A 7,778-nucleotide genomic window follows, 5' to 3' on the forward strand; every position below is an offset into this window, starting at 1 on the left:
TAATTAGAGATACCTATCTACTATGAACAACAGTTCCTTCACATGACAAAATACTGACACAAACTGGAGTTTTTATTTTTTATTGTTTCTAATTCCTCTTCCATTTACCTCAGACTGAAGCCCTCAAATCACAGACAGTTTAACTTCATTGTACCACTCATCTTTTAGTTTTAATTTAACTTCCAGAATGAGATACTAAAGTGCATAGAATCTGCCTGGATTCCTTCCTCTGGGCTCCACAACATTTTTTGCAACCCCTTGATGTACTAATTTCACCCAAGCATATGCCATGAAGCTTCATCCAGCTCTGCAACAGTTTAGTCCTCTTCCCCAGACTTCGCAAGGAGTGCTTTAGAGGTAACTATCATGTTTTACTTAGAAACAAAACCTTGCCACTAATGAGTCATGTGTCTCTCATTGCTAGGATTACCCTAGTCCAGATTTGGCAAGCAACCCAAGCATGTGCCTATCTTTAATAAGGACATGAACAGCAGTCCTGTCTCAATGGGGCTACTCAAACATACCCTTAAGTGTTTGGCTGAATAGAATTTCTATTTCACATCTCTTGCCCCATTCTTCATTTGAGTTAAACTGGAAGCTGCTGATGGCAGGAGCTGTGTCTGAAGAGCACTTAGCCCATTTTGTAGGTTAACCATAATCTGAACTGAATTACATAGAAAGAGCCTGCCATGAAAGGACAGCAAGGATACAGAGTTACATTCTCAGAAAATAGGAGGTGGCAGAAGTTAAGAAGTGCCAGCACAACCTTGATTTGTTCCATATTCATTATGAGACAGATTTTAATTAGATAATGACACACCAGATTGGGAGCAAGAAGCTCCACTACATAGCCTAAGGGAAGGTAGAATGACCTGCTATTCCAGTGCTTGTGTGTTCTAGTCCCAGTTCATCCACTGAGTGTCCTGAACAGGAATTATAAATGGCACAGAACTGAGTCAAGCAACTGTGCCCTACGGGTGGGTACAATTGCTTGGAGCAGAGCTAGGAATAGAAGCCAAGCTGCTATGGCTTATTGTATGCTAGGAGCACAGATCTGTACTGGCAAATGTGTGCTTTTGCTGGGATACCCTACTCCACTGCTGTGCCCAAGCAAAACAAGCTATTCTGGTAAAAGGTGCTGCTTTGCTGGTATAAATTCATCTGTGCTAGAAGTCTCGCTGGCACAGCTGCCTCAGTCAAAAATCATACCTCTTTACACCTGTCTAACCTAGCTACGCCAGCCAAAGGCTGAAGTGTAGACACTGCCTGATCTAACGAAGCTGTACCTCATCCACCTTGCTCCTCAGCAGAGATCCTGGTTTTCTCTGATTTAAAAAAATCCCCAATTTTCAGTTAAAAACCCCAAAACCACATTTTTCCATGAGTAACATGCAACACCACTATATATGTATAGCAGTGTTGCACTAATCATGGAAAAATGTGGAGATATATACATATATAGTGGTGTTACATTTAAATCATGGAAAAATGTGGATTTGGGGGTCCTTTTTTTTGACTGAAAATCAGGGATTTTTTTTAAATCCAAGAAAACCAGGATCCCTGCTGCTCAGTCTTTCAGAAAGGATATGTTAAACTAAGTGCTTGTTTACCCCTATGGAAGGTGGTGTGACTATGTCACTCTCTGGAAGTTAGAGGAGCAACATAGGACTCTGCTACTACTCGCATGATGATGTTTTACATTTCTTAGTTCATATACTAAAGGCTCAGGCTTTTACAGAGACTATGCAGATGACCCAAACAGAAGTTAACTTCATTATGCATTTTGCAACCACTAGACCAGAATCAGCTCCCAGAGCCATGAGTACAAATCCAGATGCCCAGTTCCACTGCTGTCACACAAATAATTCTGCAGCCCATTAACAGCATCAACAGTGTGTCTCCTTGTGTGAACTCATCCACAGAGGATAGCTGCATGCTTACACCTACCAGTTACTCTTGCAGATGAAGTGGAAGAGGTCGGCAGATCTGGAGATTGTGCTTCACACCCTGTTGATGAATCAGTTGTGGGGGAGTGAAAAAGAAAAACAGGCAGGCTTTGAAGGCCTGGAATAATGGTTGGAAGCATTGTATACTGCTAGATTCTGTATTTAAAAGTGAATGTGGACATTGCTCTATTAGCTGTTTTTCTGTCATGTTTTTATTATTTGTGTGTGGTTAATAGGAGCTGTCCTTCTCAGAACATATTGGGACAGTTCATAGTGTTTATGCAGATGTTGCGCGGGTGTCCACTGATGGGGGACCCTGCCTACTAGGGTCCACAGACAGACTGAACTTTGATTTAAATGTAATCTTTCCAAAGAGTAGCCTTGGTCATAAAGCTGCACATTAGTACTGTAGGGGCAACTTCCTCAAGTGTAGCTCACCTAGTAACATGCTGAAGTGCCTTTCACATGGAGTTTACCACTTTGAATCTGGTCTGGCAGAAAGACTGTTTCCATGGAATACGTGGACAGTAGACCCTATAATAAGAGAGTTCAAGTTCTCATCTCACATCACATGCTCACCCCCATGCTTCAGACCAGACCAGTAAATCTCAGCCAGGGTGCCACAGAATATTAATGTTGCCAAGGTGTACACAGGATTCACAAGATAATGACAAAGCCAGAGGCTTTGAATAGGAATCCAGGATGTCAAAAACATTCTGTCCAGTTGTGTTCTGAGTTCTTTGCAACAGAAAACTTGCTCTACTGCTTTTCCACAGTCAAAAAACAATTGAAATCTAAGAGCTGGCATTTTCCAAAAATTGCCCTGAGTCTAATGAGGGGGCCCTTGATTCTAAAAAGACAGAGAACCAATTAGAAGTGCACCAATAGAGATTTTTTTGGGCTGATACCAATGGCTGATTTTTAACAAGCCATATTCACTGATACTGACCCAATCACCGATATGCAGCTGGGCAGCTTGGAGAGCAGCATCCAGCTGGTAAGTCTGGTGTGGAGGAAGGGGTGAGGGGGGAAGGAAGGGGCGAGGGGAAGGGCAGATTGAGGCCCCCGCGGTGAGGGAGGGAGTGGAGCTGGGACAGGGGCAGGTGCTGCACAGCTGGGGCAGTGCATGGGCCAGAGCCTCAAGAGGCTTGTCTGAGGGGTGCGGGAAGGGTGGGGTGGCTCCCACTGCTGCACGCACCCTGGGAGGGCCTGGGGGGCATGTGTCTCCAGAACTGCAGGCAGGGCAAGGGTAGGCTGCTGCTGCAGGCTGGGACTGGGGGTGGCGCCAGGCTCTTCCCAGTGGGGAGCTGGGTTGAGGTGCACTCAGGGCAGGTGGAAGCAGTGCTGGGAGCAGGGCTATGAGGGAAGCTGCAGCCCCCCGAAAATTCACCATAGCCCCCCTCCCAGCACCTCTGTCACCCACCCCAAGTACAGCCCAGCTCAGCCCCACCTGCCAGGAAGAGCCCGGAGCTGTCCTCGGACCCAGCCCACAGCCCACCCTTGCCCCATGTGCTGATATGGGGGCACACGCCCCTCATGCCCACCTGGGGTGTGTGCAGCAGCAGGAGCCGCCCAACCCCCAACACCCCTCAAACGAGCCACTCACGACTCTGTCCCATGCCTGCCACTGCTTCAGCCCCAGCCCCACTCCCTCCCTCCCTCACCGCTGGGGCCTCAGTCAACAACCCCCACCCCTTCCCTTCTCTCCCCTCACAACAGACTGACCAGCTGGACCCAGCTGTTCTCAATGCTGCTGGGCTGTGCTCCTGACCGCCTGGATGCTGCACTGTGGCTGCACGCATGCACAGGGCATGTATCAGCGACATTATTGGCCACATCAGCCAATAAAAGCTGATTGCCAATACTGCCAATCTTCCTTATAATCAGTGTCAATCCGATATGGCACTGATATATGATATATCAGTACACCTCTAGAACCATTGTGCTAGACCGTAACTTCTTCAGGACAGGTGCTGCTCCAACAGCGTCCCAATCTTAGTTGGGTTTTGGAATGAAAGTCCCTTCAATTCAAGTCTGAAGGGAAGCCTGGTGTTGAATTTGAGCTGTTAAACGTAGCTAATAGCCAAGTTAAATTTATTTCCTTGCTATTTTAACCCAAGTTAGGAGAACACCTTTTTCTGCAGTGTAGCTCTACACAAAAGGAATGAGTAAGGAGAATTCAAAAGCCACTGTGGCCCATAGACAAATAAGATATTTAAGAAAAAGATTACACTCTTAGTTTTTGAGGTCAGAATCAAACTTTTTGCAGTTGGCAATAATATTAATATTTTTTAGAGCAATTCAGCGTAATATAAACAACACAGACAATTAAAGATTTACAAAATAATAACCTGGAGAGAGGTTTTTAGAATGGAAATTGTTGACAAAACTTTAACCTTTATTGCTCATCATTTTTAGGATTGGTCTGGGTATCTTAATGCTTTCTGCAGTTAATCAATGTGTCTCTCTGAATGATCATATTATCCAGGGTTTTCTTCTTTTTTTTTTTTCCTTCTTTTTTTTTTACTATTTTGACAAAAAGAAACTATGACATTGTACTCAAAGACACCAGTTCTTTGGAACTTGCATCACTCAGAAAAACTGGAAGTGATCAAATACACCCTTGTTTAACAAGTACTGATTTTTGCATGTATGCACATTTCAAAGGAGATTATATTCTGTTTTGCTTTGGTGAGAACAAGGTCCCTAAAGACTTGCATTAAAATGTTGTCTCTTCACAACTTCTAATATAGTATAATAAGGATTTTAGGATTTGCATTGAAATCACAATTACATCTCTGCTAGATTGCATCATAAAAAGGGGACTCCATAACTTTAGATTGACTCCATTTCACTATTGTAATTTGCCATTGTAATGGCACCATTTAGCAAACAAGGAATGGACTACAATGAGATAATTAAGGGATAATCTCTATTGCTTTGAAGTATACAAAACAATAAACAGCTGCTGAAACTGATTAATAGCTGAAATGAAGTTGAGACATTTAATCAATCTATCAAGCCATTTATTGCAAGAATACCCTGGGTTACATTAAGTATAAACCATTTATCTTACTGAGTTAAACCATGGTATTTTCCTTCCCTTGCACTGCAGTACCATGGGACCTTGATCATTCTCCCATTGAAGTCAAGGGTAAAATTCCCATTGTAAGACCAGGGTCAGGCTTTCATTGAGCTGATATCAATTAAAATGTATGTTTCCTTTTAAGACAGAACACGGGATTTTCTGTGACATTGAGAGGAGGACATGGCCTAGCAGCAAGGGCGCATTCTCTGTTACTGGCTCTGTGGTCTTGAGTAAAATACTCAGTTTTTCGGTGCCTCGGTCTTTCACCCTGTAAAGTGGATATAAAGCCATCCACCTGCTACCCCAGGCCCTGTGAAGTTTAATGGCAAGTAAAAGGGGCATATAAGAGTATTTCAAAGTAAAAGCAGGATACTGGAAAAATGCATTCTCTGTGACTCCATCATTGTTCTCATCTCTGCAGGAGGGCTGGGGAGATTCTAAATACTTCCCATAGTACGGAGATGTCCTCCCAGCCCCGATGCAAGTAACAGCAGCTCCAGAGCTGCTCAAATTTCCTTTCTGTCTCTCATAGGGCACCTAAAGGGGCTGAAGCGTGTACCTGCTCCATCTCCCAGCGTGTTGCTGACACACCTGCTCTCTATGTTCTTTCCCAGTGGTTCTCAATGTTTTTAAACTCGAGGACTCCCTCAGAAACGCCTGCTCTTAGATTTCACTTGTTTTTTGACTACAGCAAAATAAACAGAGCAATTCTTCTATTGCAAAAAATTCAGAAAGACCACAACAGGTCAGAATATTTTTGACATTATGAATATCTCTTTGAAGCCTCTGGGTTTATCTTATGAATCATGTTTGCACACCTAATTGTGTGGCACCCTGCAGCACCACTGAAAGATGTCAAGGCACCCCAGGGTGTCACAGCATCCTGGTTGAGAACCATTGCTCTATCCTACAGACTGGCTGGGGGTACCAATTCAGGTAGCTTCATCCTCACAGCAGGACTCCTTAAAAAGAGGGACATTGTCCCCGCACTGTTTCTGCCCTCTTTGCCCCACTCAGTAAGTTTTCACCATATCTTCTAAGGCTATGTGAAAATTGCTTTCCTGATCCAATACAGTTTAGAGACTGGGACCCAAATAGCTTTTGGCTGGGAGTTTGAGGATGAGTCTAAAACAAAGTTTCACTTAATATAAAAAATATGCTAGACAGACCAGATATCCCCCCCTATCCTTGCATACAGGAGGAACACTTCTCCAGACAGCTGGTGTTCTTCTGTAACTGCCCTCTCAATACAGAGAAATGATGGGTCTTTTTTAAGGCTGCTTTTCACACAAACTTGCGCTTGATATCAAACCTGACATCGTTTGCCATTTCAGCTCAAACCTGTTGATGCTTTTTAAAATTCCGCTGCAAACAGGGGCTAAAAAAATAGTAGCAAAAATTAAAAGGACATGAAACAGTTAATTAAACTTGTGTGTAGGCAAGTCCTTAAGAATGCCTATAGTGCCTGCAAGGGTGAAAGTTCACGTACGCCAAAGGATTGCAACATTGCGTGTGCTGCGATAGAGCTGAATAATGGCTTAGAGCAGTCGTTCCCAGACTGTTCAGTAACTGCACTATTTATTCCAGCTAGCATGCACCACCTCCTCCTATTCATTTGTGCCTGCACTAGCCTGCAAAGAGCTGCTTGCCAGACTTTTCTGGAGAAGCCAAAGACATAGTGCAGGTCAAAACTTGTGCAGTGGGATGGAGGGCAAGTAGTGACATTATACTAGCTCTCTGTGCAAAGGCTCTTTATTATAATAGGCCAGGCAAGCCCAAAACAGGAGTCCAGAAAACCGGCAATACCGGTACCTCGACATGCATTGCTGCTTGGGAACTACTGATTCGGAGGCAGGAAGGAGGCAAAGCTCTATTTTGAAGGACTTGGTGCATCACAATGTACATGGCAACTTGCAGGCATCAAGATGTTTTACATGTGCCTTCATGCCATAGGAATATGCTCCCTGAGTATTAAAACAAACTGATTTTTTTAATAGATCTGCCCAGGAAACCAAGGTAGCTGTACTGTAAATAGATTATAATTACCTCAGAGCAGGATCTGCTCTCTTACTTTTATGTAAAGAAGAGCTGCAATAAGAATGGCTACTAACATTACTGCCTGTAGAACTAAATACAGTCATAATTTCTTGTCACCAGGATTTCCCATAGCAAGTGTTCCTCACTCTCACAGCCTGACAGGCTACACTTTATTTCCCTAAAATTTCCCACCGTGTCTGCAACTCCCTTGGCAGAAGGAACGACAATGGCGTCTGTGAAGACTGGTTGCCAGTGTTTTAATTGTACTGTCGCTTATCCCTGTTCAGAGCTGGCCTACATAACGCAGGCTGTGTCTACTGGGATAAAAGGTATATTTTTAACCAGTATTAAGCAAATCCAGATAGCCCCTATTTTAATTAACATGACTAGGGTTATCTCAATGAGCAGCACTAGTTCAAGCTATCTGTGACTCATCTTTAGTAAGACAGCACCCCAGTTAAAAATGTTCATTAAGCACAGTATTTTTTAGTATTTTTCTAGTGAAAGCTTGACTATCATAGGTAACACTCTGGGGTCCGGCATTGCCTCATCTACACTAGGACCATCCCATCTGTATAAAAGAAGTCCACATCACAGCACCTAGTGCAATATAAAATCCTAGTATACACAAGGCAGGTATAATTTCTTACGCCAGTGGCAGAGTTTACTTTATTGGGGGGGGGCGGGGGGGGGGGGGGGCCCATGCA

General features: G+C 43.8%; 1 long non-coding RNA gene across 1 annotated transcript in view; it reads right to left on the bottom strand.

The window, feature by feature from the left end:
* Positions 1 to 7,778, bottom strand: part of LOC112550201 — a 42,490-nt gene that overhangs the window by 33,590 nt on the left and 1,122 nt on the right. The window lies entirely within an intron of this gene.

The sequence above is a fragment of the Alligator sinensis genome, unplaced genomic scaffold (genome assembly GCF_000455745.1).
Source record: "Alligator sinensis unplaced genomic scaffold, ASM45574v1 scaffold885_1, whole genome shotgun sequence".
NCBI classification, from domain to species: domain Eukaryota; kingdom Metazoa; phylum Chordata; order Crocodylia; family Alligatoridae; genus Alligator; species Alligator sinensis.